General features: G+C 37.8%; 1 protein-coding gene across 1 annotated transcript in view; it reads left to right on the forward strand.

Moving 5' to 3' along the window:
* Positions 1-1,395: 1,395 nt before the first annotated feature.
* Positions 1,396-24,490, forward strand: part of UBE3C (ubiquitin protein ligase E3C) — a 2,314,788-nt gene continuing 2,291,693 nt past the window's right edge. The window contains exon 1 of the mRNA XM_044064789.1: positions 1,396-1,578. The gene's annotated coding sequence lies outside the window, so the exon portion shown is untranslated. The remainder of the gene's footprint in view (positions 1,579-24,490) is intronic.

Genomic DNA, 24,490 nt, shown 5'->3' on the forward strand with positions numbered 1-24,490 from the left:
CCCCCTTTGATTTGAAATCACCAGTAGGGTTACCACCTGTCCCACTATGCAAGGGACAGTCCCTCTTTGGGCAGTTGTGTCTTGCAAAAAATAATGTAACAATGGCAAATGTCCGGAGATTTTAGGACAAACTTATTTCCTATATGTTATGTAATAGTTGCATAAGACAGTTATTCTGTATCTGAAACACCTTAATGTTATAAGAAACAGAATAAGCAACTAAAATGTTACAAGAATAAGCTTTTATTTAGGCAAAAAGTGAAGTTTTGTCCTTTGTACTGGCCATGTATCTTTCGGCCTGAAAAATCTGACGTTTGTACCAAAAATGTCCCACACTGGGCATTTGAAAAGGTGGCAATCCTAGTTACCATCCGCCACTGATTATTAGGGGAGAGGGGTGTATGTTTCACACATCATCTCCATTCTGATGCTGAAAGTAAAGCCGTCAAAAGGTAAAGGCCACGTCTAATTAAAATCTAAAGCAGAGATCAGCCCCAAATGGAAACACCTACAGTTTGCTCTCGACGCAAGGTACCTCCCACTGGCTGAAAGATTAACATACTATGTAAAGGCAAGGTATGCTGTGCTTACTAGGGTTATCACCTGTCCCTCTTTGCGAGGGACAGTCCCACTTTGGGCAGTTGTGTCCCGCGAAAAAAACTAAAAAATGGCAAATGTCCTGCAATTTTAAGACAAAATATATTTCTCAAGTTTTCTTTAATAGTTGCATAAAACAGTTATTTTGTATCTGGACCACATACATTTTATATGACATAGTATAAGCAACTTAAATGCTATAAAATAAGCTTTTATTTAAGCAAAAAAGTGAAGTTTTGTCCTTTTTACTGGCCGTGGGTATGTTTTGTCCTGCAAAATCTCACGTCTACAAAAATCTGTAAGATAACCAAATGTCCCATTTTAAGCATTTGAAAATGTAGCAACCCGTCATCCCTAAATTTCTAGATAGCATGACAGGCTGCATCCAGCACCTTTAAGTGGAACAGACACTGCTGACTAACACGAATTTAACTTGGCGACACAGCTGTAATCGTCTGGAGGAGACATCAACGTTGCCATAGCACCCACATAAACAACAGGCACTGCTCATCACACGACTCAAATTCTTAGCACAAGAAATCTGGATAAAGCCTAAAATAGGGATAGTTTTTTAAATATTCCTCCTATAACAATAGAAAGCTGGTAGAATAACAGGATTTGTGTTAGCATATATTTTTCGGAAGGATATGAAGTCTGAAAGTCAAGTATATCTCTTTATTTCTTGACTTCAATTTTCCGTGATTTGCCAAAAACACATATTTTATGAGAAACAGACCAAAAATATGAGGCGAAAGATAGGCAGTTCAGAAGTCTGCCATTCACTTATTTACAAACTTCTTCGCTCGAAAGAGGTTTTTTGAAAGCGCTGATGAGTTGCCGGACAGTCTATGTGTAGCACTTCCGGTCCGTTCAATCGCTTCCTGTCCGGATACAGCACTGAATTGGAAAGGGGTGATTTTGTTATTGTTGCACTGTGTGACACAGCAAGAAAATTATATTTGCCTCATCGGTAAATTAGAGGTGAGTTCTACAGATCCTTTCAGGTTTATATTGTCCCTTGAGGGTGAAAAATGCAATCAAGTGTACAACGAATTTTGTATTTACTCAGGCTGTGTTGCTGCGTTTCTGTCTGAGAAGTGAACTATGAAGTTTGCATTTAATTTTACAAGAAGAATGTCATGTGAATTAAGCTTTGTGTCAGATTGTTGTGTACAGCTCACCAAATGGCCAAACTAGGTGGTATAAGTAGTAGGTCGTTGTTTTACATTAATTATCGAGAACATGCTTACTTTGTTTTGTGGTGAATCATTGACTTTCACTTTTGTAGTGAGTTGTTTACAGTACAGTTTGAGTCTGTATACAGTTGAGTACTGAACTCAAGTTTTCTTCAGAAAGTTACTTGATGTGCTTGACTTGTTATTGTTATTGTTTTGTTATGGATGATATTAGTTTCACTGTTGTTTTGTGTAAAATATTCTAGTGGTTAGGACGTTTTAATCTGTAAACCCAAATCACTGAGCATCAAGTCCCACACCCACCACCTGCATCCTTCTCCCAGCACAGTTGACATAGCCGAATAGGAAGATGTCCTAGTAGAAGGTTGATCAGAGCATTGTGTAATTACAGGGTCGCTTGTTTTTTCACATGGGAACTTTTATATTTTCCTGGAAATAAATATTGCAGTAAAAATACACATTTTTTTTCTGACTGAAAATATGCCCCAGTGTTCCCATACCGTCAGTTGAAACTGACGTGACTGCATCTGATTTTTTTTTTATCTGCATGTCAGAAAAGCAGTAACCAACACAAGTGTTGAATGAAAGAGGAATCTGGAAAATTTACTCATACACATGCACTTGATAAAAGATGCATTTTGTAAACCTCTTATTTTTAGTGTGCAAAATTACATTCTTTTCATGTATATTTCATTGTTTTCTTTATTGAGAACTCACAGTATATGTTTTTGTGTGATTAAATTAGTTCATCTTAGTAGTTTTTGATATAATGTGGTTTCAGTAAACCTGCTGATTTTGGTCCTTTAATCTTGCTACACCAACAGCTTCTGCTTTGGTGTACTTGCCTGAAGTGTTGCATCCTCTTTGCAGGCTAGAGTTGTCATCCAGATGTATTCATTAGTTGATTGTGCAAGATATGCATGGTGTATATTTTCATACTGTTTAAGTACTGTAGTGAAGAACAAACAACATTGTTGACTGACGGTGGTCTTGGCAGGCTTAGTTAGATAAGGCATCTTGTAGTTTTTGTTGTTCATCAGTGGGACATATGATTTGGCTTTAGTATAGAATTTGAAGTTCATTTTCACAGATATTAACGTGACTTGATCTCAGTCATCTAGTGACATCAGCTGTTTGGCTTACTGTGTGTATTTTACTTACTCACTGTTTGGTAACCGGGAAGGTGGGCTGGTGTGAAGACCATTTTCAGCTATGACCCGAAGGTACAGAAACAAAAACAAACAACATGAATAATCAAGAAGTATACTATCCATAAAAACAAATGCAAAGGTCAGATTTTTTAAAGGGTCTTGGAACAAACATGCTTGTTGCAAATCCTTATGTTTGTTACAGTCTTATATACAGAGAAGAGCTGCAGAGATAGAGTTAACAGTAAAATCAAATTGTTCACGATATTTGCAGTGTATGCATAAAGCCCATTTTGAATTTGAACGTTTCAGGAAAAAAGCAGCACAGCATTTAGGATAAGAATATGGGAAAGGCTATCATGCTGGAGGAAGCATACTGTTATAATTCAACATTTCCCAGCGACTGGGGTAGTATGCATTTTGATCACAAATGGTGAAGTTAACCATTGTCTGTAAAGGACTTGCACTCAGTTTCCTTGTGCAGATGTTTGGAGAAGACCTTTTTTGAAGTTAGTGAGTGATTCCAGGCCTTTTAATTCAGTTGAGAGCCTGTTTCATAATGCCAAACCAAGTTGGGAGAAGGCATGTTCTTCAGCAGCTATTTTATATGGAGCTCTGCTTAATGTGATAGCTTTGCCTCAGTTACTTCTTAGGAGTAAACTTGGTCTTGGATGGGTTAGTTTCTGTTTCAAAGGTATGCAAATACCCACTGCTTAGTATTTTGTGAGTAAGAGCACTTAGGAGATAAGCTGGTCTTTTGATGACTGGAAGACATTTTAGATTTTGTAGGAGGTTACAGTAGTGAGATCTGCTCTTGGCAAAGAGGGCAAATCTGCAATTTTTTTTCTGTTATCTGACATCTTTAGGGATTTAATGCTAAATAAAAAGTAATCCAAGGAAGACGATATTCCACTTTAGGGAGAAGAACATTTTTGGCTAGGGAAAAGCAGACTGAAAGGGAGAGTAAATGAGAAATTCTGTAGCAGAGCTCAAGATGAGATACTACTTTGTTATTTTTTTTTCTAGGATTTGAAAAACATTAGAGAAAGATCTAGGTTAAGTCCTAGGCATTTGTATTCAGAAACAAGGGGAATGATGATGTGGTTAGCAGTGGTGTTAATAAGAGATAGATGAGGGAGTTTTTAAGGGGTTGTAAATAGCACAAGGTTATTTTTTTTGTGGTAAATTAGATGGCGACTGCATTCAGCCTAGTTGCATGGCATAGAAAGACTATTGTAGTTGTTTTGGAGCTCAGATAGTCATTTGCTGGCTTGTAATAGAAGAATGTCAGTTGCGTACAGTGTGAAATCAAGGGATGGGAAGGCATTTGTAAGATCATTAACAAATAAAGAAAACAAAATAAGATCCAGAATCAAACCTTGTGCGATGGTCAACTGTTTAGTGTCCTTATCTCTTATGCTATTACATCCTGAATGTGTAATAATCAGAAGTGAGTCATCACTCCATACATGTGCAATATGAACATCAGAATATATCATACTGCAACTGATGAAGTGCAGTATTCTAAACAATCACAATGTGAAGTCATAGTCTTCAGTACCTAGTAGTATAATACTGTATAATGTCTTCCTGTCCAGTTGTGGTCATTTACTGTGTTGTTAATATTTTAATTATTACTGTATATGCATTAGTCTTACTGCCGTTCAAACTATGTGTTTATTGTTATGCCTTGCACGGGGACCAAAGCAACGTAATTTCATTCAGCTTGCACTGCTGTGTATATCTGATTGACAATAAAGTTTACTTTGACTTCTTTGATGTTAAGCAATGATAAGAGGTTGTTAGTATGGTATCTTTGGAACCACTTGGTAGTTTGTAGCCGTAATTAAGTTTGTTCAGTTTCATAAGAAGACTATTATGCTTATGCGTAACAGTGTTAAATGCTATTGTCATATCTATCTACATGAATCCCAGTGGTGACCAGACCATCATTTATGTTACAAAAAATGGAGGTAGTTGCAGTGAGTAAACCAGTGATGGTATTGAATTCATTTCTAAAACCTTGTTGAAATATTTGAAAAATCCTATACAAACCAATAATTAAATATTTTTGCAAGTGGGCAAATAGCATAAATGGAGCTGAAGGTCTTGATAGTTTTGGGCGAGGGTGTTGTAGACAGGATAATAATGATGGAGTGTTTAAGGCTGAAGACACTATTCCTGTTGTTAGAGAGACATTTATTTATTGACATTTGATTACTGGGAAAGTCTGACTGGGTAGGAGCCCATTTTCAGCAGAAGCCTAGGGAGAAAAGCTCATATGTTGTATATATAGGGTACTGTGTACTAGTCTTCTGAGTTGTCAGTCATGACTTTAATGCCAGACAATAGTAGTTAGATAACTTTTATCTTTCTTCACCAGTCATCTCTGGGTAAGACTGGTAGTCACATTTGTTTGTATAATGTATTTGCATAGTATGAATACTTAAAATATGATGTTACAGATCCTTTTTTTTGCAACTGTTTTAATTATATCATTTACTCTCTTGTGTTATGAAAAAAGTGTAGGCATGGTGTGAAGAATCATACATAACTTCTTAAACTCTAATTTCTTGTTACACAAGTAACATCCTATTGCTTTTTTTATAAATAGAGTCTATCATTCTTGTGTTTTGATTTATTTATTTTTATGTCCAGGATTGACTACTTTAATAAACCTAGAAAATGTTCTGCTGTTCCCAGATTGTATGAATAAGACCATATGAGCAGCTTATACAAATTAACCATTTTTTACAGCATTTCTTTTCTAAACTTTTGTATTATGTTAATTATGTCTTGTATTTGCTTGTTAAATTGTTCCATAATGCAGTGTAATTTCATCTGTAGCGTAGGAAGGACTTCTAATCATTTGTGGCCATGGCAGCAAGTCATGATGTTTGCCAGCTTGTTGGTTTGGTTTTCTGCTTAGGTTTATTTGCTAGAAACTGCTTTCTTGCAGGGAAATTGGTGATACAAAGATATATAATGATACATTTAGTAGTTTTATATTTATATATATATATATATATATATATATATATATATATATATATATATATATATATATATATATATATAATGTGTGTGTGTGTGTGTATGTATGTTTATATATGTGTGTGTGTGTGTGTGTGTGTGTGTGTGTGTGTGTGTATATATATATATATATATATATATATATATATATATATATATCTGTATGTACACAGTGTATGTGAGATATTTGTCTTGAGACTGACTATTTGGAAAGTCGATCTACATATGATCGACTTTCCGAAAAGTCAAAGTGCATTTATTCAGATTGCAGTACAGTGGGGATTGGTACATTTGACATTTTCCCCACTACAGTACAATCTTGGGTTTGGTATATATAATTTCCAAGTTGTGGGGGGTGTAGGGGGGGCTTGCCCCCTAGCAAAAACGCAGATTTTGGTTGTTTTCTCCTTTTTAGGTTTTGACCATATGCAGTTAAACTTTCCAAAAAGTCGATCTTGTGTATATGGATCAGTGGGTTTATGATAATAGGTTGACAGACAGATATGTCAGATGGTCAGAATGGTGAACTCTGTATATTGACATCGGAACTGTTGCTGTATGGAGTATAATTTTGAGACTACATTGTGTAGTCATGGTACAGCAGGGATTGGTAACTTGCCCCTTTTCCCGCTGTAGTGTGATGTCGGAATTAGTATGTGCAGTTCATGTGGGGGGGGTGCAGGGGGGCTTGCCCCCTGTAAAAAAGTAGTTTATTTTAGAGTCCATCCTTTTGTCTATGTGCTGCACCCCTGGATGGAAGCTTGAGTATTATAACTTATCAGCTATTGTAAAATGTTTGTGTGTCTTTGTGGACCCTTTATTCACAACTCATTGTAAAATATTTAATCTGTTTAATCTGTTTAATCTGTTGCAGGGCTTTTCTCCCTTTTCATATAATTATTCATTAGCTGTTGTTTAAATGTTTTGAATATGTTGTGGAGTTTTTCTTCCCGGGCCTCTGCCTGTGCTGAAAATAGGCCATTATCTCAGTTAGACTTTCCCTGTTACCAAAGGACAAATAAAATTAGTAAAATTTAGTGAGATATTTGTAAACATATAATTTAGTAGGAATATAAAAATATTGATGGAGGCGTTTCTATCTAAAGATTCAAATCCTCATCATGAGGTAACATACTTGTGGACCTAACACACCATAAAAAATTGAGTAGCATTGTACCACTTGTCCACTAGGTTATCCATATCCTCTCCTCTGTTTTTGACTGGCTGCTTAATCTGAGTGAGCTGCCTATAGAGTGGGATGAAAAGCTTCACAGGCTACCAGCTCTCTTGCTTAATTTTAGTCAATACTGAACCCACTGTCATATTGATTGGTAGACCTCAGACAACTTTAGATATTGTCAGATACTTTGCCAACTCCTTGTATTTTACTGAGTATGCATTGCTTAGGTTAAACTTTTGTCACTTCTTTCATGTGATAAAATTGAGGTTACCCTGTAGTGGTTCCCAGTATTTAATTTGTGGGTGACTGTGCTGCCAGCCACAACAGATGCCTCAGGGTAACCATAGTCATGTGTTTACACTGAATACATGCAGCCATTAACTTCCACTTACCTCTTGTTGTGATCCCCATAAAACCTGTCTGCAACTGCAGCTGTTACTTCAGACTTGTGCCTGTTTGCCTTTGTACAAAATGTACACAGTGGAAGTTCTTCAGTTCTCTATCTGCAAAACTATGCACAACTGTTTACATGTAGGGTTAAGATCACAGGCGTGTAAAATACAAAGGAGGGACATCTCAGAAGCATGCCAAGAAATCATATAGTCGGACACTCTAAGTATCCTCACTCAATCAGAAGTGTACGTTTCTACAAGAAAACTCTTGGCTTGTCCCTTCCTTAAATAAAATATGTCATAATATTCTAAATTGTAGAGGAAGCTGAGCACCTGGTTACATTTAGTATTACCCAAAATGTATACAGAGCCTGTGGAAGCACATACATTTATTTACAATTTTGTATTAATAGGTTTTGTAATTTATCTGGTAGCTATTAATATAACATCTTAACAGTCTGAACTATAGGTATTTAATAATGGAGTGGCTCCACATTCTGCGAATTGGTTATGCAAAGACTGTGAATTAATAAAATTCAAAGGTATAACTTCTGTTTTAGATATAGTTACTTTATAACCAGAAAAGTCCTCCAAAACCTCCAGTAGTGTATTTAAGTTAAACCTGTTTCAGGGTCAGGTAAACAAATCATTTAAGAAAGGTTAACTTTTTTATTTGCCAACTTAATGACTTCAGATAAAGGACAAAGACCTTGGGGAGAGTGGGCATTCTTGCTGTTTCCCATTTCTGGCTCAAAATTAACGAATAAGCCTGCATTTATCTACTTTAACTTGGGCTTGGGATCACCTTTAGATGTTATGCAGTAACTCCAAGAACTTTTCTGAGAATCCATACTTCCACAAAATCTGAAACTGATAATGCCAAGATACCCTTCTATGACTTTCTCCATGTCCAGATTGATCAGAAGGGCTGGACTTTATCTCGTGGATTTCATTTGTAACCATCATGGTCTAAATCAAAAGTCTGTCATTTTTACACAAATCCACACTGATTTAAGTGTAATAGTAGGGAACACGGAGACCAGCCTTGTGGTGAGAGGAGCCATAAAAATGTTGTAGCCCTGATTCAGGAAAGGTATTGGACTTTTAAGAAACGTGTCCAGTCGGTCTTTACCTGTCTTTGGCAGTTTACTTCATTATGCCTTTAGGTGGTACTTGTAGTGTCTTCAACATCTGATTCAAGATGCTGAGTAGTCATAATACTAACGAACCCCCCCTGCCCCCGAAAAAAAGTAACATTCAAGAGGAGTCCCATCTGGCCCTGGGGACTTCTCTTGTGTATCTTTTTCGCTATTTATTTGGTTTTCAGTCAACTCATTATTTTCTTACAATTTTTTTTATCGAATTACATTTTGAAAAAAAACTTTGCTGAGTAGTCATAATACTAACGAACCCCCCCCCCCCCGCCCCGAAAAAAAGTAACATTCAAGAGGAGTCCCATCTGGCCCTGGGGACTTCTCTTGTGTATCTTTTTCGCTATTTATTTTGGTTTTCAGTCAACATATTATTTTCTTACAATTTTTTTTATCGAATTACATTTTGAAAAAAAACTTTTTGAGAAGTAAGATTTTGTGTTTTTAGTCACATGGATTATTTTCTGATCTTTTTACATTTGCTTGTAATTGAACTTGTGTAGGTTTTGGTTCTGAACGTACCTCTCAACTGTACAGGTTTTTGCAGAATGCCCAGATTTTTTACTCATATTTTTGGTCTGTTTCTCATAAAATTGTGGGGTTTTTTTTCAAATTGTTGGTAAATTATCAAGAGTTGAAGCCAGAATATGACAGACATTTGAGTTTCAGACTTCATACCCTTCTGAAAAATTAATGCTAATGCAAAACGTTATTTTATCAGCTTTCTAAGTTTGTAAGAGCATTATTTAAAAAGTGTCCCTGTTTTTGCACCTTTGTCACTCAATTATTTACAACTTTGTCCAGATTTTTTGTCTAAGAGGTTGAGCGGTATGGACTCGCGTCTGAAGAAGATTGTCATTCTAAGATGAAAGTGCTTGACTGTATTACAAAGTTGTCTTTGTTCCATATTGTTATTGTCGCCGTCATTGTAGTTTTGTTTTTAGTTGAGTACATTAACTGGTGTCTCCTGTCCCTTGCAGTGGTGTGTGTACCAGACCTACATTTTTTGCTGCACAAACCAGGGCATTCTTTTGTCAAGCTGAACTTCTGAATGTTTTAGTATTAAGTGAAGAACCTCTGACAACATTTATTCTGTTTTAATTATTTTGTCTCCCCCACATTCTAGAAACATATTTCAGTACATTTTTATTTTTGAAGTAATTTAGTTAACCACTTTTGTTTAGAAAATAAGACATTTATGTCCTCATTAATATTAATGAGCTCTTAAGCATTCTGCAGACTGGGTGACATCATCTGAAGACGGGAAGTGCTTTTGGAAGATAATTCAAGTGCTTTGTGTGACACTGAAGGATTGTAGATGCTTTTAACTTGGATTTTTGAATATGGATTAGATGTAGAAGAGGAATCTGAAGATGAGGAAATGCATATTCCTTTGATCTGTGAAATATTCATCCTTGAACATGTGAGCTTCAGATGTCCTAGAGTGAGAATACTGTGACTTGGTCCATATATTTGTACCTTATAGTATACTGTAGCTTGCACTACAAGCAAATTGATCAGTATGTCTTGTATGTCCATGCCCACTTGCCTGATTCATGTGGAGACCAGCATGCAGTTATCATACAATGTTCTTGGGTGGTGCATAAGTGCACCTGGTTGTTCACCATGGACTGTATACTATCCACTCCTGTGCTTAGGATGTAAGGATGTATTGCAAGAAGGGGCTATGCACATCAATACAGATCGACAGTTCCAGAAGGTTTATTATACCTTACTATGGAGGTAGCTCTGAAGAAAGGTGTAATATAGCTTATTGAATTGCTTGTCACTGCTGCACTGTGGTATGGTGTCTTACCTGAGAGTGAGTCATAAAAATTGTCTCCCCTGACAAGATAGTGAATATTATGGTATTGAGGAGATTTGATACTGTGGGAGATTGCCAGTGTCAAAGGAAAAAACTTCAAAGACCAATTCACGTTGGGTTCAAGCAAGGCACCCTTTATTACTTGCAGCAAGGAGACAAAGCATGTATGCACAAGGTTTGTCTAAATGATTAACGACTAGTAGGTTATACTTATACAGTTGTCTTCCTTTCACATAGAAAATGTTACATTCTATTGCTGAAGTAGTTAGACACAGCTTTCTGTATGTTCTACAGAAAATATTGTTAGACTTATTGCTGACCAAGTTAAAATATCTGTCATTCTGCAAAACATTTTGAGAAAAACAACCTGGCCTTGGGTTTATGTCAGTCCATTTCAGTATTTCAATTCTTCTATTGTACTGTTCTAATACATGTGTTACATTTTACCTAGATTCAAGGTACATTTCTAGCTTTAGTACAAGTAATGCTGACTACGGTTTAAACTTTCAAGCATCTATTGTTTTCTTTATCAATAGCTTCTAACAGCTGCATGTTTTCTTATGGCATAAGTAGAAATCAGTATCCCTCTGTTAATTTTCATGACATTAGCAGAAATGAATTACTTCTTTTGTTATTTGCTGACATTAGCAGAAAATAGAATGCTTCTTGTTAAGTTTCTAATGGCTGTGCAGATTCATGCAGTGTGAACAGAGTAAATGTATTAACCCTTTTAAATCTCTAATGCATTAAGCATGTATATTACTATTACTTATTACATATTTTTCTAACATTCCCCCCTTTTTAATACTTTTATACTACTTTCAAGATGAGCATAAACAATTTTTTTCTTCCCCTAACCTCTTCCAACTCAGGATTTGCAGTTGAGAGAGTCATTCAGTTTAAACTTATGAAAGCATTTTCAGATTTTTAACAATTCTTCAAGTTCAGCACCTTGGTATAAGGTTCCTGAAACTGACATGTGACATGTCTATAAAGTCTTTAATCAGTTTTTTCATGCAGGGGATGCAGCAGCACACATATACCACCAGTAGGATCATTCCTACACAGATGGCAATCAGGATGTTCATCAGGATACTGCCCCCCCCCTAAACATTCTCTGGAAAATGTCCGTCAATGGATTTGGTCTTGGTTTGGTCATGGCTGACACCTGCTGAATTACCTCAAGATGATTGTCTATCTCGTGTTTGTGGTCAGGAATATACGAACAACACTCCTCCTGGATTAAAGCGCACGTACCTCCTCTCGCTGCTAGGGTGAAGTCGAGAGCCATGCGGTTTTGAAGCACTACTGTTCTCATGGCAGTCAGTTCATCAGTCACCAATTCTAGGCCAGAAAAGGTTGCATTGCTCATTATTTCGAGAAGTTTAGACAATTTTCTCAGTTCCCAGATTGATTTTGTTGCTCCATATGCTGGCAGTACACCTGCCCACGAGATGATGGTATCACCCAAGTCCATATGTGGCAGTCCATTTTTCCCTAAGCCCACAGCATGATGGTTTTTCCAGCCCACATTGATTTGCCCTACTGGATTGACATGCTTCTTGATTTCTCGTTGAACATTCCGAATTTTCCCTTGAGGTAAAACTGCTGTGTGTCGTATGGCCGGAACCAGGTACCCCAAATAACAACTGCCGGACCAATTCTCAGGTAACCACTTGTATGCTTTAAACTAAGTAAAGTACCAAACTGCCAGAGCCACGGATGTCAGGAGCAAGGTTTTTAATGTACAAATAAAGACAGAAATAAATCCCAACACATAAACGCTTGATTACAAAAAATGCGTTTTCGTCTTATACAAACTGACTTCTTCAGATACACTCCAAAAAATAAACCAGCCCTTATATACATTGCTTGAAAGCCAATTACCCAATTAATACAATTTATTTTAAGTTAATTATTTGATTGCATAATTACTATTGCCTCTTGCCCATGTATTAAAAATCATTTCTCCTATAATTCATTGGTATTTTATTAAATTATTAATATGAAGACCTGATCCACAAACAGTACTTTAATAAAATATGTGAAAATTAAAAAAGTTTTTGTTAAAAACAGTTATTTAAAACTATAAAAATCAGTTTTAGTGTTATAAATCATTTGTATGTCATTTATATAGTGTTAGCCTGCCATCTACTGGTTAAAACAATAAATACACTAAAACACAAGAAATGTTTCATATTTTTCCTGCTCTTTAAAAGTGGCATAATGGAAATAAAATCATTTAGACCAGGGGGATTAGTTGCATCAAGGGAGATTTGCCACCATAACTCCCTAAACTCTAATCTTTCTTCCCATGGTCCACCCCTTACATCCTTCTTAACCTGTTCTAATACCATGAACTGAAATTTGGCATTATGACAAACTAGGGTGTGTTTATACAATGCATTAGTTTATTTTTTTATAGAAATCTCATATTTATGTTCATATATCCTTCTCTTTAAAACTCTTTCAGTTTTACCTACATAAAAAGCATCGCATTCTAAACATATTCCTAAATAAACCACACCTTTAGTTTCACAATTATAATAGTCTGTACTATTTATCCATTTTTGCCTGCATTCCAAAAATAATTTTTCCTTGTCTATTAAATTACCACAATGGCTACAGTGTCCACATTTATAAGTGCCTTTCCTAATTCTATTGAATGTCGTGGAACATTTGTATTCCAACATGTTTTTAAAAGATTGAGAATTTTTGTATATTATTTTAACATTATTATTTAGTTTTTCCTGGTCCAAATCCGTTAAACTAATGAACTTATTCCATTCTCTTTCAATAATTTGTTTAGTAACAATTTTATTAAAAGAATTGTATTCAAGTATTAAAGCATGCCCATAATCTATGTCTTTGGAAGTAGGTTTATTAGTATCTGTTGCTTTTAAACCACATATATTTTTATTTCTCTTACCTAGAATAGGTTTGAATTTGCTTCCTCTCCCCATCATAATTTCTTCATATGTTTTATTAATGAAGTCCTGGGGGTAACCTCTTTCTAAAAACATTTTGTTTAATAAGTTACACTCTTCCTTAAAATCAGAGTCTAAGGTGGTCATACGGCTACCTCGGACATACTGTCCTTTTACAATGTTCTTTTTACAATAATAAGTATGCGCACTTTTGAAATGTAGAAATGAATTACAAAAAGTAGATTTCCTGTATATTTTAGATTCAAATCTATCATTTCTTTTGTAAATTTCCACATCCAAAAATTGTAGTTTGTCTGTTGAAACATGAAAAGTGAATTTTAAAAAGTTGTGTTGTTTCTTCCAAGTAAGCTTTAAATTCTTCTAACTGTTCTATACTCCCAGACCATAGAATAACTATGTCATCCAAAAATCTTCGATAAAGTTTCCAACAAGAAGAAAATCTGGACCCAAGAACAAAGGCCTCTTCCCACTTAGCCAATACTAGGTTGGCATAAGTGGGGGCACAAGCAGCGCCCATAGCAACACCCTTAGTTTGTTTATAAAATTCTCCACTAAAGTTCAAAAAGTTATGTTTGAGAACCAAATCCATTAATGATACACACAAAATTTTGTCATTTTGTCCTATATTATCTTCCTCAAATACAGCCTCCTCAAACATTTCCATTCCTTCTGTGTGAGGAATGCAGGAAAATAAATCCACAATATCAATGGTCACAAACAATACATAATCACATAAAACCTCGTTATTAATAATTTCAAGTAGGTCCCAAGAATCCTTTAAAACAGATTTCTTCTTAACCCAAGAATTTTTCATTTTATTGTCCACAAATTTAGCCAAACTATGTGTTTTTGAACCACAAGCTGAAACAATCGGCCTCAAAGGTGGATCTATCTCATTTTTGTGAATCTTGGGAATTCCAAAGATAGAAGGAATCCTAGGTTTATCAGTTTTTAGGAAATCAAATGTTTTTTTATCATATAAACGAACTATACGAACAACACTCCTCCTGGATTAAAGCGCACGTACCTCCTCTCGCCGCTAGGGTGAAGTCGAGAGCCATGCGGTTTTGAAGCACTACTGTTCTCATGGCAGTCAGTTCATCAGTCACCAATTCTAGGGCAGAAAAGGTTGCATTGCTCATTATTTCGAGAAGTTTAGACAATTTTCTCAGTTCCCAGATTGATTTTGTTGCTCCATATGCTGGCAGTACACCTGCCCACGTGATGATGGTATCGCCCAAGTCCATATGTGGCAGTCCATTTTTCCCTAAGCCCACAGCATGATGGTTTTTCCAGCCCACATTGATTTGCCCTACTGGATTGACATGCTTCTTGATTTCTCGTTGAACATTCCGAATTTTCCCTTGAGGTAAAACTGCTGTGTGTCGTATGGCCGGAACCAGGTACCCCAAATAACAAGTGCCGGACCAATTCTCAGGTAACCACTTGTATGCTTTCCTACCACATACAAATAACAGTCTTCTACTTTGGTAGTAACTTTACTATGTCCTGGCTCTGGATGAAACATTTTTTTGTCTATCATTGACAGTTGTTTGTAAAGGTCAGTATTATGTTTTACTTCATCAGTTGTCCTATGCATCAGTTCAACAAATGAATCCTAGCTCGTGTTGCAATAGGATCCTGTGTTATCAGTTTTATTGTAACATCTATAAGGAACAGTCACATTGCAATTGCTCCAACCCACCTGAACTGTATCATTTTTGTAAAAACACATAGTCACCTTCTGTCGAACAGACAAGTGCAATGCTACTTTATCTTGTGATGTGACATCTGATGTATCATAGACTTAAGTTTTCCCAGGTCTTGTTGGCTCCTAGGGGGACGAAAGTTAACAATAACCCCCCGTATGCTGTTGGCAAAGCTGTGCAAATCCAGCAATTCGAAACATTGAAGGTCTCAGCATACACATATTTGATTGCCTGGTAAGTGTTGAAGTTTGGGTGCCACTCTGAGTACAACTCTGCATGCTTGTTCAGTCCAGTTTGTGTGGCTGTGAAAAGGAATGGCCACAACAAAAAGATTATTGTCACTAGTACAGTCAACAGAATGGTTATGCAATACTTCTGAGGAAACGGTTGTTCTGCATTTCTGTTTTCTCCAACTCTTCCGAATAAGTACATTTGGATCTTACTAGATTCTGTCATCTTTATTTCAGACACGTGTTCTTACTCTCTGCCCTAATAGGACCTCCAGCACCGATGATTTCTTCACTGGGGTTGAGACGGATCAGTCCTATTGATCTGACCACCCTTTGTAGCCAGACTTTGTGCTGAGGGCCCCGATGAAGAGGTAAGATTTTTTGTCCAGTTCAAAGTTCGTAACAAGTTTGCAGTGCGTCAGGTGGATCTACGAAGCTCGGTCTGCTATCTTGACTGCAGTGGGTGTCGAAAGAAGCACCTGGTAGGGACCTTCCCACCTCGACGATGACCAGTTCTTCTTCTTGACAACTTTTATCCACACCCAGTCTCCGGGTGTCACTGCCACTTCTGATATCTCCGTTTGCTTTCTATCTGAAACAGAATTTGACTGCAACAGATGTTTAGAATTCATGACTTTCTTCATATATTCAGCTAGTGTAAAATCAGCTTCCTGGTCTGATGACATGAGAAGTTTCCACTGGGGTGTATAGTAAGCCCTTACAAATAACTTTTCAAAAGGAGTCAATCCTTTTGCTGTAGGGACAGTTCTCATGCTCAACAGTGCCAGGGGTAAACAGTATATCCAATTTTCCCCTGTCTCAGCTATCAATTTTCTCAATTTGTTTTTTAATATACCATTATGCCTTTCAACTAGCCCTGCAGATTGTGGATGGTATGCACAATGATTTTTTAAAGAAATACCAAAATGCTTACTTAACTGCTGTATGGCTTGGTTTACAAAGTGTGTACCATTGTCACTGTAGATCCTTTCCGGAATGCCGAATCTAGGGATGATTTCTTTGACAAGTACTTTTGCCACCGTGGCTGCTTCTGGATTTTTGGTTGGAAAGGCTTCCACCCATCTGGAAAACATATCTACAATGACAAGACAATACTTCTTATTTTCACATTTGTTCAATTCTATGAAATCCATAAAGATAGTGTGAAACTGATATGGTGGTGTAGGGAAACTCCCTTGCTTGGGCTTTATCGCCCCCTGTGCATGATGTTTGTTACAGATTTGACACATCAAACAACATTTTTTTAGAGTAGTTTGTAAATCCGTACGTTGTGAACACCTGGTTCACCAGCTGTACCATCCCCCCTGTTGAGACATGGCACTGCCCATGGCTCAACAAAGCTGCATATCTAAACAAATTAGATGCTAGTATCGGTTTCCCTTCTCTAGAGATGTACAGCCCCTTTTCGAGAATTGCTCCTCGTTTTACCCATCGTTGTTTTTCAGCTTGCGTAGTGAGTGTCTGCATTGTTTTTAACATTTCTAAGTCTAAAATCTCAGATGGTTGTAATTCCTCATTTAAAAGAAATACTTCTGTGGCTGCTTGTTTTGCAGCTGTATCAGCTCTCGCATTACCTTTTGAAATCCTATCTTGTTGCTTGGTGTGAGCTGTGCATTTACAAATGGCTACTTTCTGAGGTAACTGAATAGATTCTAAAAGATCTAAAATAAACTGTGCATGATTTATAGGTTTGCCAGTAGATGTTATCATTCCCCGGTTTTTCCACTGTTGCGCAAAAACATGTACAGTAGAAAAAGCATACCTGGCTATCAGTAAAAATGTTTATACATTTACCTTTTGCTAAGGTACATGCCCGTGTCAAGGCAATCAATTCTGCTGCTTGTGCAGATAAGTTGTGTGGTAAAGGTTTTGCTTCTATAATCTCAGTATCAGAAACTACTGCATATCCTACTAGGTTCTGTCCTGCAGGACCCCTTTTGTACCAGCCATCCACGTAGTATGTCACCTCAGCATCATCCAAGGGGACATCCATGAGATCTTTTCTAGGTAGTGTCTTTTGCTCAATTACCTGCAGGCAGCGGTGCGGTGTGCCGTCTGCAGAGGTCGGGAGCAGAGTAGAAGGATTCAAAGTCGTGCATCGCTCAATTGTCATATGAGGTTGGCTCAACAATATAGTCATACAGGAAAGATGCCTAGCAGGGGAAAGATATGCCACCTTTTCTTGTAGTAAAATAATCGCGACTGCATGAGGTACTCTCAAAGTGAGAGGGTGGAACAAGACTACTGAGGCTGAAGCCTGTACTGCCATTGCAGCTGCAACTACTGCTTGTACACAGTGGGGTAAGGATCATGCCACTGGGTCTAGTTGTGATGAATAGTAAGCAATGGGGCGTTGCTTATCCCCATGCTGCTGTGTTAATACTGATGTCATGTAACCCTGCTTACAATCTACAGTTTGGAAAAAACGTTTATGGTAGTTTGGCAATCCCAGAACTAATGAGGACGCTATTAACTGCTTCAGTTTGCAGAAAGCAGATTCTGCTTCTGGTGTCCATTGTAACAAATCCTACGCTGCCATAGGCTTCTTATATATAAGGTCAGTCAGAGGTGTAGATTCCAAAGCATAGTTTGGAATCCAGCTCAGTCAAAAATTAGTTGTACCCAGGAAGGACATAATTTCCTTCTTGGTAGTGGGTTTTGGTGCATGCAAAATTGCTATTTTTCTGTCCTCATCTAGTGTTCTGCCTTCTTTGGATATTACATATCCCAGGTATTTAACTTGTTTTTTTCAAAGCTGCAGTTTACTTTTATTTACCTTATGTCCTTCAGCGGCTAAGAATTGTAGAAGTGCTATGGTATCTTCTCTACAATCCTGCTGGGTGGGGGCTGCCAGCAAGATGTCATCAACATAAAGTAAAATTTGACTGCCTCTTGGTGGGGTGAATCCCGCCAAGTTGCTTGCCATTTTCTTGTGAGAATATCGTTGGACTTTCACAATACCCCTGTGGTAGTCGCGTATATGTATACCTTTTCCCCTGAAATGTGAATGCAAACCAATACTGGCTGTCAGGGTGTATTTGTATCGAAAAGAACGCATTGCTGATGTCTACCACAGAAAAATACTTCTGTTGAAGTTTTAAATCATTCAACAGGGTGTGTGGGTCTGGCACCGTGGGTGCCCTTGGTATTACTGCATCACTGCATCATTTACAGCTTGTAAATCTTGGACCATATGCCATTCTGCATTTGCTTTTTTGACTGGAAACAAGGGTGTATTACATGGTGAATCAGGAGATTCTACTAGTATCCCTCCTTTAAGTAAGGCTGCTATAGTAGGCTTTTATCCCTGCCTCTGCATCTTTGCTTAAGGGATATTGTCTTTTTTGTGGTCTGAATGCTGACTTTGGCGTGATAGTAACTGGTCCTGCTGTATGAATGAATCCTACATCTGATTTTCCTGTTGACCAGAGAGTCTCTGGTATATTTCGTAAGGCATTTTCTTCCTCCTTTAACAGGAGTGTCAATCAGCTGTCCTCACCAGACTGCAAGTGCACAGCTGGGTTGGTCTGAGTTATCCAATTTAACTTCTGTATTTGTATTCCCTGTTCTGACAGTTCTAGTTCTGTTTGTTTCTCCCATCTCGTGACTTTTTCTCCTAGGTCTGCCCATTCTATATTTCTGTTTTTGGTTAAGCTAACATGTGGTAATCGATTAGATTTATAAAGTGCGAAGAACTCCTGTGGCAATGAACAGCTGGCAACACTGTTCCCTTCTGTGTCCCAGTACAGGTTACGCAATATAAATCTGTTTGCATGATTCTTAAACAATTCTTGCTTATATTCCTTATCAGGTCCTGGTGTATTACAATAATACAGGGTGCAGTGCAACAGGTGTTGCTTATCAATGTCAAGGGAGGGGAACTTGCTGACAGCTACATTCATTAATTCTTTGGTTACAGTCCCTGGACCAGTCGTAACCAAGTCCTGGCTGTACCAATAAAATATTTCACCCTCCGATTGCACTGCAAAGGTATCAATTTGTCGCTGTGCTTCCATACCCTGCATGGTTGGGACTACTGCTATACCAAATAGCTGCATGAGGTCTCTGCCCAAGAGGTTTACTGGGCATTTTACAGAAACAACAATTTTGCTTTTTTGTGTCAATCCTGAAACTGGATCAGTTATTGCAATGTTACGGGAGAGAGGCTTTGACTAGTATGTAATCAGGTGTCTCTGTGTTTTCTGGCAGTTTGGATGGATGTATCAGGGTTTGTGATGTCCCTGAGTCACACAAGAATTTGACTTCCCTCCCTTCTACCAAAAGTGTAACTTCTGGTTTTGTGTCTGCTAAATAAAGCTCCAAGCTCAATAAAGCTAGGTCCAATATTTCATTTTCTTCATTGTCACTAACTTCCTGCACTTCCTCTACTCCCTCTATCACATTCTCTGTCCTTTCTTCGCTAACTCTTCTAGTAATTCCTGACTACCATATAGTCAGTCCTCACCCTCCTTGTCTTCCGTTGTTGCCTTCTTATTTTTCTTGCAATCCCTTGCCAAATGTCCCTTTTTACCGCATTTAAAACATTCTCCACTTTACTTTTGCCCTTCAAAGTCCTCTGATCGTTGATCAGATTGTTTGTTTCCCTGTGCATTTTTCTTGCCCTGTTTCCCGGACTGTACTACATAAACTTCTGCTCCATCTTCTACAGAAAATACTTGAGCTTTCTTTTTTGCTATTGCCTTTCGGCATGCCTAGCATATTCAAGTAATGATTGTAACCTGCTTGTGCGATCATCTACCATGTGTTTTGTAATAAAACTGCTTATAGGTGCAATACTGCCCTTTAAAAATGCATTCTTTAACTGCTGTTCATATGGGGAATCTTGTGTTTGATCTTCAAGAACCTGCATTCCACAGTGGTTATTAAAACACTCTAATAGTCTGGCATAATACCGGTCAATAGTTTCACCTTCTTGTTGGATGCATTAATTAATGCAAGTCCAGTCTGCCCTAGGTTTCCATTTTTCAGAGATGCGGTCTGTCAGACCTTTTACTCTGGTGTCTAATTCTGCGCTGCTATGTGGGAGGGGTCTTTGTGCAGCGTCACGGGGATTCCAGTTCCCACTAATCATATACCAATCTGGCCCTACAATTTGTCTAACTACCTTTTCTACCTCTTCTCCGTTTAAGTTATAACTCAGCCTCATTCCTTGTAAATCTTCAGAAAATTTTCTAAAATTAACCTTTGGGTGGGGAATTCCGTCAGTGGCTTTCCGGATGTCTTCTGTAGTCCAAGGTCTATACACTAAAATAGTTGGGTCCTGATTGTCCTGGCCTGCCTGAGGGTTGGTTACTTCTTTAAGTGGGCATATTTCTTCGTCTTCACTTATAGATCGTGAATTCTTAACCATTTGCCATAACTCGATGCCTTCATTTGAGTTACCTGCCTTTGTTCGAGACCTGGTCTCGATGGGATCTCTAATATACGGTTTTTATTTTCATAATGCCTCTTTCTTCAGTGACCACAGGATATCGTGGGGGTGGACTAACCTGTTCACTTGCTTCATATTCCGGTAAGGGAGGCGGAGGTGCTGATGCTATTACTAAGTTATTGTCCTCCTTATCTAAAAACATTGCTTTTGAATTTTTGTTCTTTGTTCCCTGTGGTTTACTTCCTCAATCCACCTGTGTGCCTGAGGAATTCCTAATTTACATTGCTTTTTTACCCGACCTTTGAAATCGGTTTTGATCTGTTTGACAAGTGAGGATTTTTCTAATTTTCCGTCGAATTCGTACTTATTAACCCATTTTGAATAATATTTAATATTGTCTGCATGCTGCGACTGCATGTATTTTGCGTCTTCTGTTAACGGCGGATTTTGGGGACTTTTTGTGCAATTATTACCCATTTTGTTCTACCCTTTGATCGTTATGTAACTTTTCTTAATTTTTTAACGTGGTACCACGGATTTTGTTATAGTCTCGTCAGAATGACTGCCTGCTTATTCTTTTTCTCCTGATCTATGACAAGACGGTAATCTTTTTTTGTCCCTGACTTGTAAGAAAAATACAGTCTAACAAAAACAATACACATCTAGTCCCTGATCTAAAACAGAAAAAAGTAGATTCACCTTACCTGAGCCCACGTGATTGATCACCAATTCGTGGAGACCCGTCCTTCAGTCGCAGATCAGAAAGTGGCTGTCCTCTTTTGAACGACAATTCAGTCGGGGGACTTTTCAGATAAGAAGAACCGATTTGGTTTCTTCCCCATACGGTTTCAACCACCTGGCCCATCTGATCCGAGGTGAAGAGAGGGTTCCAGTCCAAAGGACCAATCTGTCAAAGGAAAAAACTACAAAGACCAATTCACGTTAGGTTCAAGCAAGGCACCCTTTATTACTTGCAGCAAGGAGACAAAGCATGAATGCACAAGGTTTGTCTAAATGATTAACGACTAGGAGGTTATACGTATACAGTTCTCTTCCTGTCACATAGAAAATGTTACATTCTATTGCTGATGTAGTTAGACACAGCTTTCTGTATGTTCTACAGAAAATATTGTTAGATTTATTGCTGACCAAGTTAAAATATCTGTCATTCTGCAAAATATTTTGAGAAAAACAACCTGGCCTTGGGTTTAGGTCAGTCCATTTCAGCATTTCAATTCTTCTATTGTACTGTTCTAATACATGTGTTACATTTTACCTAGATTCAAGGTACATTTCTAGCTTCAGTATAAGTTATGCTGACTACGGTTTAAACTTTCAAGCATCTATTGTTTTCTTTATCAATAGCTTCTAGCAGCTGCATGCTTTCTCATGGCATAAGCAGAAATCAATATCCCTCTGTTAATTTTCATGACATTAGCAGAAATGAATTACTTCTTTTATTTGCTGATATTAGCAGAAAATAGAATGCTTCTTGTTAAGTTTCTAATGGCTGTGCAGATTCATGCAGTATGAACAGAATAAATGTATTAACCCTTTTAAATCTCGAATGCATTAAGCATGTATATTACTATTACTTATTACATACTTTTCTAACAGCCAGCATCAGTGAAAGGGAGCCGGACAGGTTTGTTGTCATAACAATTTTACCTGTTTGTAGAGATTTTGCTACCTTACAGTGGAACTTAACTTTTCTTTTTTTAATAGTGTACATGTTTCCCTGCTGTACTGTGGTGGTGGTGCTGCGGTAGCGATGTCGCCTCACAGTTAGACGTTGCCCGTTCGATTCTCAGTCAGAGCGTCTTCTGTGTGGCGACATGCGTGAACAGGCGTTCCTTCGTTGAAGGTTGTGTGTTAGGCCCGGCAAGCCAGCACGTAAAACTCTACTGCCAATCATTAGCGGACCAGAGGTCCACTGTGGCGACCCCTAACCGGGAAATGCCGAAAGACACAAACTGAAACATGTTTCCCTGCTGTGTCATCTGAACAGCATAGTAACTGGGGAGGGGGATTTCAGTGCCGCTAGGGGCATAAAAGTCTGGCAGTATGAAGCTGAATTTCTGTGGGTTACTCAGTTGGGTCCAGCCAGTACTGTGATGCTTGCAGTTTTATGAAAGGTGTATATTCAGTGAGGGGATTCATTTTATGTGTATACTCCATGCATGGGACACAGAGCCTGCACAGTGGGGTTAGACAGTGTATAATGTCTTGCCCCAGTTAACTACTGCTTTTATGAATCACAGCATGCTTTGGTACACTAGTCTATGGTAAGCCAGGCCTACTCCAGAGTGTACAGTGTTTATGAACAGTTCCCTCAATGTGAAAGTGAAACTGTAACTACTTAGGAAGAGCATATGAATAGCATGACATGATGAGTTTATTCGTTCATGCTATGATTACCACCTTTATCAAGTTCATTGTCTTTCTGAGGATCCACTATCCTGTTCTGTCATTCAGTAGTTGCAAGACAACAGTAGTTGCAGCCATGTGTTTGAGATGTGGGAGTAAACTGGAGCATTTAACAAAAACTCACATAAGCTCAGGAAGGATATGTAGACTCAGCACATGAGGCACCTCAGCTGAGAACTGAGTCATAGAACAAAGTGTTGTGTGGCAGCAGTCTAACCGCTGCACTGCCGTTCTGCCATAATTTGGAGAAGTGATTTTATAGAAACAGTGTTTATATACTAGCTGTATGCATTTGTTATTAGGCTGTTTTTTAACAGTGTGCTACAGTGCTCATTTATGTGAAGAATATTGTTTCTGTATGATCAGATAGTCATATGTACAACTTGAGAAGTTGGCATGTATTTGTAGATGTAAATTCATATGCATTGAAATTTGTTGTGTAATGTGTTCCTTGAATTTGTTTACATAACCTTTAGCAGACGAGATGCTTTACTAATTGTTGCATTAGATTACTACTAATGTGTCACATTGCTTTTCCAGTTTGGTTTTACAGCTGGTTTGAGTGCATTTGTATTAACCCCATTATCCCCTCACCTTTTTAAATGCTGCACACTCATATTTGCATACTTTTATTGTTAAAAGCATTGTTTTTTTCAATAAGTAAAAACAACTTATGCAATGAAAGGAATTTGCAAAATATGTAGTGTGACCCTTGTGGTGTGAGCCTTTTATTGTACAAAAGACTGAGAGTAATGAACTCTGTTGCCTGACTGGCTTCTTTCTTACAGATGTCGAACCCATTACCTAGAGCCATGTAGCTGCATGTACATTACCTGTTCATAATGTACAGTTCTTGAATTTTACTGCAGTGCATCTATCTTGTAATCTTAATAAGTTTGGGCTTCTTTAGGTGAGTTTCTGCAGTTATGTCTTTCACCCCGGCATGTAATCTTCTTTGCCTTGGCTAAGCTTGTGAAAAGTACCCATTCTAAATAAAAAATTTGAACCTTGGAGCAGTTTTATGTGGAAATTGCATGACCTGCTTGTCATGACGGATTAGTAAATTTAAATGGGCGGTCTGTGGTCTACCACAAAATGCTAGTAAGGCATTCCAGGGGAACAGCTTATGCTAATTGGCCATGTGGTCTGAACTGCTCAGGTGTGTAAGTTACTGCTACTAACCATGTTAATAAAAACAGCCAAGTGCTGTAATTCAGCCAATCATGTTATAGGTCGGTGCC

This window comes from Protopterus annectens, chromosome 3.part0 (assembly GCF_019279795.1).
Source record: "Protopterus annectens isolate FY-2018-M chromosome 3.part0, PAN1.0, whole genome shotgun sequence".
Classification (NCBI taxonomy): Eukaryota; Metazoa; Chordata; order Ceratodontiformes; family Protopteridae; genus Protopterus; species Protopterus annectens.